The sequence below is a fragment of the Fukomys damarensis genome, unplaced genomic scaffold, assembly GCF_012274545.1.
Source record: "Fukomys damarensis isolate Sample0158 unplaced genomic scaffold, DMR_v1.0_HiC HiC_scaffold_3, whole genome shotgun sequence".
In the NCBI taxonomy this organism is placed as follows: Eukaryota; Metazoa; Chordata; class Mammalia; order Rodentia; family Bathyergidae; genus Fukomys; species Fukomys damarensis.
The window spans coordinates 31,174,971-31,182,341 of record NW_022900915.1 but is presented as its reverse complement, the minus strand read 5'-3'; the positions used below and the strand labels follow the sequence as shown (position 1 = coordinate 31,182,341).

Here is a 7,371-nt window from a genome sequence, read left to right as displayed (position 1 = left end):
GGAAATAAAGTGTTTGTAAATGGGGAGGGGAGGAGGGGGTGAAGGGAGGGCAGGGACAAGGGGAAAAATGAGAATCAAGACCTATTATGTAAAGGTACAGAATCCCAATGATGAATGCAATTGTATTGTATACCTAGATTGTACCAATAACCTCAATAAAAAAAAAAAAAAAAAAAAAAAAAAAAAAAAAAAAAAAAAAAACCAAAAAAAAAAAAAACCAGGCCTTTCATAGAAGGCCTTATATGCTACATCAAATGACTAGACAGTTCTGTCCATTGAGCTCATCTTTGCTTTTTTTAACATTAATTTTTCTAACTTATAAGAGTATGTGCTTAATTTCTTTTTTCAAAACTGACACATAAGAAGGAAAATTTCTGGGCAAGTTTCTCCTGGTTCCCTTAATTTTCTCCACTTTGGAAACACTATCTTATGTTATTTCTCTGAGGTTTTCCCTTTTTTGATGCTGGTCTACTTCAAGTGTTTGGTAATCTTTGGCTTTTTTCATATTTATGAAAAAAGAATGAGGTAGGTTTATGGGCCCTGCTTCTATTACTAGCTTTGCTTCTCATAGTGAACTTTTACCAGTTACAAAGTACCAAGTAAAGCCTATGATCTTTTCAGAGCCAAATTCACAGCAGTATCTCTTATCACTCATGTTTTTTTGTGTTGTATCTTTTTCAGGCCAAGTCCATCTGGATCCACTGAGAAGCAGACACCAAGATTACATTAGAAGTGATTCCAATTGGAGAGATTCCCATTGGAAGAAAAAGGAAGAGTGAGAAGGTGGGAAATCCTTTCATACTGTGAAGCAGGCTTGATCTCTGTAAAGGAAAGAGGGAATAAAGGAAAGCCACGTAGGCCTAGCTGCAGACTGAAGCCTTGCTCCTGAAAAGGTTGTTAGGGGGCTATAGGGCCAAAGTAGGCTACCAAAGGATTCCCACATCTTGTAAATGGCTCTGATCCAGTGTTCATAAAATTCAGTCACTGGCAGGAGTGGCCCACAGGAAGTGAGACCTTTGTATGTATATGGTAAATTCAGAATATCACTACTGGGATGCCTCTCACTTACTGACATGCATTTTCACAGTTGTCACATGTCACCTTCAAATTGGGAGTTTGTCTCCCCTCTGCAGCTGTCTATGTCAGGCTTGTGACCTATTCTGGGAACAGAAAAGATGTTTTATAAATTCAGAAAATGAACATTAGATCTTCAATTTTTTTTCACTTCTTTTAATGTTCTTTTGGAATGGAGATGATAATTTACATAGCCTGAGATGACCACAAAGAAATTTTCCGTAAAACAAAGTAGACATTTGAATCCACCTAGCTCTAAGTGTCTCTAGTTTCTTGTTCTTTATGGCTGAGTAATATTCCATTTTATATATATTTAACACACACACACACACACACACACACACATCTCTTTTTCCAGTCTCCAGTTAATGGGCAATTGGGCTGTTTCCAAGTTTTAGCTATTACAAATTGTGCTGCTATAAACATAGGTGTGCATATATTGCTGTGGTATGATTCTTTTAATTCTTTTGGGAAGATGCCCAGAAGGGGAGTAGCTGGGTCAAATGGGACTTCTAATCCTAGTTGTTTGATGTATCTTTATATTGATTTCCACAGTGGTTGAACCAGTCTGCACTCCCACCAACAATGGAGAAGGGTTCCTTTCTCCCCACAACCCAGTAACATTTGTTACTGGTTAATTTCTTGATAGCAGCCATTCTTACTGGGGTGAGATGGAATCTCAGTATTGTTTTCATCTGCAAATCTTAAGTGAAATGAATAATACACACATGTATAAATACCAAATAGTTTCTTTGGTGCAAAATACTAAAACTATAAATAAGGATCAAAATCTATAATTGATATTGTGTAATAGTAAAACATGTCTAAAGGTGTAGGGGAAAGCTAAAAAGGGAAAACAAAAAATAAGAGAAAAGGAAAAAATGGAAACAATGTCTCTGTAAATAGGGAAGGGTGGAGGAGATGAAGAGAGGGCAGAGGAATGGGGGAAAAATAAAAACCAAGATATATCATGTAAAGGTACAAGATCCCAATGATGAATGTAACTGTATTGTATACCTAAAATGTACCAATAAAGAAAAAAGATTGAAAATATATGAATATCACATATGGAAAATAGTGGGCATAAGTAATACATCATAATATAAGGAATGTGATTATCAAAATTGGCAGCTTCAATAACTGTTTTTAAAAAAAGCAAAAATGGAAAATAGAAACAATTGGGAAACAGTTCTAAATACATATCTCTGGTTTGAGCATTTACCTTTTTACCTTAGTTCAATTAAAACAGCCTAATGAACCAAAAGAAAAAAAAAAGACATGGAGAAGTGTGATGCTGAAAACAAAACAAAACAAAAAAGCACAGCTTTTTGTAGTCTTTTTCTCTAACCTCATACCAGAGGACTGCACCTGAAAGAGTGATCCAAGATAATATTCCAAGGAGCAGAAGCATTATCCAGCCAAGCCCTGTCCTAAGTCATGACACAAAGAATCATGAACAAGTGCAAGTACTTGAGTTTTAAGTCACTAGTTTGAGGGTTTTTGCTTGTTTAGATGGGCCTCCCTTAATACTCTTCTTATATACAGATAACATCTGGGAGCAGCCCACAGAAAGCATAGCAAAGGCATAAATGACTAGAATCAGCATGCAAATCTTATTGATGTCACTTGCTCACACATAGTATTTTAGATAAAATAGAAAATGGTATCTTTTACAGTAATAGAGGGTGGAGTCTTCTACACTAACAAAACTTTAAATATGGGTCATTGGTTAAGTGGCCATAGACCAATCTTTGCCTACAAGGAGAAGACCCTGTTATGGAGGATACAATGGAAATGAGCAAATTCTTATTGTAGACTGGAAAAAACAGACTGTTTCTCTTGTTGGTGGAATGTTGGTCAGCACTGTCCCCATGGTGCCTTATGAGATATAGGTGTATTGCTAATTCATTTGCAGAGCTGTCAAAGAAAATTTCCAGTCAGAATATTGAAACTCTGGACTGACTTCATTTAATTACATATTACTTAGTCAATTGAGAAAAATCAACAAAAAATTAAATGATTTCATGTTCAAACAGAATTTAGAGGTATTATTTCTAACCCAGGATATGCCATGTTAGAAATAAACTTATTTCTCCTTCCTGCCTTCTCCAGCTGTCACTGTATCCCCAGTGGTTGCAGGAAATGGATTCACTCCAGGGTGATCATGGTAAAATGTGGAGTCAAGGTTAAATCAAAGATTTTTCTTGACAACTCTGTTTTAGACCTTAGAAAAATGCAAAAGGTATTATTTTGATCTCTCAGCGTCTAAGCATCTGAAGTGATTTGGCCAGTGATACACTGATTCATTACCCAAAGAAGAGAGGAACATGTCTTGAAAATATTTGTTGGTGTGGCTTTTGTCTATTGAGTAAATTATACTTTTGATATATAGGAAAAACATATTTTTGTAAGAACTATATCCATTTGGATTGAAAGGGAGAGAAATTTCAAAATGAAAAGAAGTATATAGTTCCATGAACTTCTATATACAGGAAGCAAGATGAGAAAGCCACTCAGCTACAAACATGGACAATGTCTTCTAGACCATAAAGCAGAGTGTAGAGAAAAGTTCCTAGGAGAGCTTCTCCCTGGACTCAGAGATGGCCCATGATTTATGTACATCTTTGTTCCTCAAGCTGTGAATTATGCTGACGTATGTTCAGTGGATTTCAAAATTGTTATAGAAAATGACTATTCTCTATTGTATTTCCCCTTTTTGAAGGATAGTCTATTGCACTTATTCACTCTTTTCATTTTCATTAAATGCAAGGCTTGAGTGGGCAAAAATACTTCTTTGTTTCTGTAATCATGTGTCTTTCTGAAGCTGAAATGCTGCACTCACAAATATGTACCTAAAGAAAACTTTTCTCACTTGAACCCAATTTAGATAAAGAAATCTTGGTCCCCAATGTTGGCCTGAACTTATAATGGAGTGAATTTTGGGGAGTGAATGGATAAATGTATTTCATATACAGGACAGAATTTTTATGTACAGAGGACAGAAGGTATGCATTCTGAAATTGATTCCAGAAATGCTTGTAATCTCACTTGCTATTTGTGGTGATTTTTCCTTGATTCATTAAATACGGAGTCTATTTCTCTGCTGGAATCTGACTTGACCTTGGTACCTGTTGTGATTAATGCAATGTAACAGCAGTGTCTTTGTGAAGCTTCCCAGTCTGGGTTTTGAAAAATCTATAGAATCTACCTTCATAATTGAAAGCCAGTGGCCCTGCTAAGATGATCTGCCACTCTGAGACCACCATTCTACCAAACACTGATTTGTGCAGGCTACGAAATTGATAATTTTTTTTTACCTATTTCTTATTGTTTTTCTCCTATTCTTTTTCTTACTTATTGTAATTATCAACTAAAGGGAGATTGTCCATGGGAAGCAATAAATCAAACCAAAAAAATTAAGTCTTCTTCTGGAGCATTTTTTCCCCTACAGGTAATTTTTTTCAATCTTTTTGAAATGTGTCTTCACCCTGTTTCAGTTGTTTTTGCTGCTTATTAAAATGTGTCTTAACCCTGGCTCAGTTGTTTTTACTCCTTCCATTCTCAGATCTTAAATCAAAATTTTCTTGATTTAATAATTTTACAATCATTGTTTTGATAGCAGGTAGGATGAGTCACTTTGAGTTTCTAACATCCATTCTGGAATAGAAATTCCATTCAACTATATTCTAATCACATCTATGCATCATTTCTTTTGTATATTGACAAAATGGCTTTCATGCATAAAGCATGTAGGTCGTAAGCGTATACTGTCAGTGTTAAGGGCTTACAATACAGTGAAAGCGAGAAACATGTGAGTAGGTAAATCCAGCATGAGTCGAGGTGAAATGAGAGCCAGGAGAGAGTTGTGTACAATGCTGGATTTGAGCACAGAATGCCATTCTTACTATCATATGGAAGTGTGAAGATAACATTACGGAAGGACAAGCTTGGAAGCACCCAGCACAGCATTTTCCTGAGTGTGCTTAGTGGACACACAGAATATATCTGTTCAGGGAAGCGTGTAGCGAACAGTCTTGACTTTTAAGGTATGAATTTCATGTCAATAAGAAGACACTGATTTCCATACCTAGGGAAAAGCAGGCATCAACTTTTGAAAGAGCCAACAATGTTAGCAGAAAATCTTCTAGCATGCCTAGAGTGCTGCCTTGGTGACGGAGTGAGGTGACTCATCTGGCTCCCAAATGATGTAGAATTGGACAGTGCAGTGTGTGCAGTTTATGAGGATATGTGCATAGAAATGTTTCTTTTTGGTCAACCCTGAACAATAATGGTAAAATATATGGAAAAAGGTAATAATGATGCAGTACAGACTTGAAAATTGCTAGGATGCTGGAGATGATGAATAATGGAAGGCCAAGATAATTTCTAATTTTTCTTTTTAGCGTGGAGAATCGCATTTATCTATTTCTAGTGAAAGTAGGTAAACAAGATGTTAAGCATTAAAAAGAAAACTGAACCAGAGTTTTCCAACTGAAGCAGTTTATGTATAATTTAATTAATATTGAAATTGGGGTAAAAGATCTTTCTACTGGTCAGAGGCCTGCACGTTTTCTGCACAACATTGAGTGCTTGGCCTAGAATGTGAAACTGAGCTGGCAGTTTGATTCACTAAAGAGCTTCCTAAAAATAGACGCTGAAGTAGTAATATGAAATCTTAGAAATGGCTGTTAATGGAAATTTAAAAAACCCATTATCTTGAAACTTATCCATATTTGTTTTCGGGCATAAATAGTTTTATTAGATGATAGGTACCACTCAATAGCATTTGAAGAGTACTAAAAGTGCTCATTTCTAGTGAAAATGTGGTAAAACTTCTCCAGTCTCAATCCTAAGAAAGTAAGAAAAAAGATTAAGTGATATTTCCAATGAAAAATAATTTATTAAATTTCATGGAAATTTTGAAAACTTTATTCTAAACAGTAGCTGAATCATCTGAATGGGAATCCCATTGGATTCACAATCAATACGAAGTCAACCTGTTTGTTGTTTTGGGACCTTTATGCCCCATATGCCATCACTCAAAAACTTTCTGAAAGTTTGACTGGTTCTCCCAATTTCCCTTCTCTAGGGCTCTCAGCTACAATCCTTCTCTCCCTGAGCAACAGGTTTTACTTCTTATCTACTTACAAATGCTTCTTTTCAATAAGATATAGACATTTAATTCAAAATTAAGAAAGAATGAGAGATAAATGGACCTATGGTTGTCCTTGAGACTTCAGATACTAGATAAAAACCAACCTTCCCAACAATGAAAAAGTATATTTCATTTTTCTCATTACTCTATTTTCTCATGAAACTAATTTACATTAAGGTGGGATTGGTTGCTATTTTTCCCTGACATTATTTATATTTTAAAAGCTTGACAAGTACTTGAAATACTTAAAATGTTGAAATTTGAGATTATTTTTTTGGGGGGGTCATGATATCAGCTTGAATTTCCATGAAGTGAGGTGCCCAGTGAAAAGAATTTCATACACAGATCTGGCACGTTTGAGCAAGGAGACTTCCATGATATGGAATTCACATCAAATCAGGTACCATCAACTCTTCTGATCTGTAAAACTATCTAGCCATATTTCCTTGTATTTTGTTATTTCAGGCCAGAGCAATTGAAATTTAACTGTGAATCGTGGGCAAGTGGAGTTATCAATTTTGAAGAGAATCAAACAGGAAGATCCTTTATCAAAAGTCAGGATGAATTGTGAGTCAAAATGAACCTTTTCTCTTTATATAAAAGGCAATGAAATTATTAGCACTGATCTTTTCTAATGAGCACCTCTATATTGGCAAATAGAGTCAGGTGACTGTAATCTGGAAATAAAGGAATAACTAGTAGATGTAGGTACAGGAGAAGTAAATACACAGTACAGAATAACAATATTAATTTACTCTGAGGGAAAATAAATGGCAAGACTTTTATCATTTTATTATTAAAACAAATCTTCCAAACATCCAACACAGACAATTTTAATATTAAGAAATCTCATTAGCAGTTTATCATAAAAGTATATGAACACAAATGAGATTAGAAATAATATATCCAAATGATACCTTAGCTCTGCATCTGAGTGCACTTGGAAATTTTGATTAAATTAACATGACCTATTGTAATTAAAACTCAGCCAAGATAGAGTACTTAAGACAATTTATAGTACTGGAGTTCTGGAAGAGGTGCATGACCTGGTGAATCATTACCCTGGTCTCTGCTACAGTTCCAAGCCTCTCATTACAATTCAGGTGTTAAAAGCACCCTAATGAACTGGGGATGTAGCTCAG

The 7,371-nt window shown here is 35.3% G+C and overlaps 1 long non-coding RNA gene across 1 annotated transcript in view; it reads left to right on the top strand.

Annotated features, from left to right (window-relative positions):
* The window catches only part of LOC104862089, a 423,368-nt gene extending 416,579 nt beyond the window's left edge, over positions 1–6,789 (top strand). The window contains exons 4-5 of the long non-coding RNA XR_004518576.1: positions 682–783; positions 6,695–6,789. This is a non-coding gene — a long non-coding RNA (uncharacterized LOC104862089). The remainder of the gene's footprint in view (positions 1–681; positions 784–6,694) is intronic.
* The last annotated feature ends 582 nt before the right edge of the window (positions 6,790–7,371 follow it).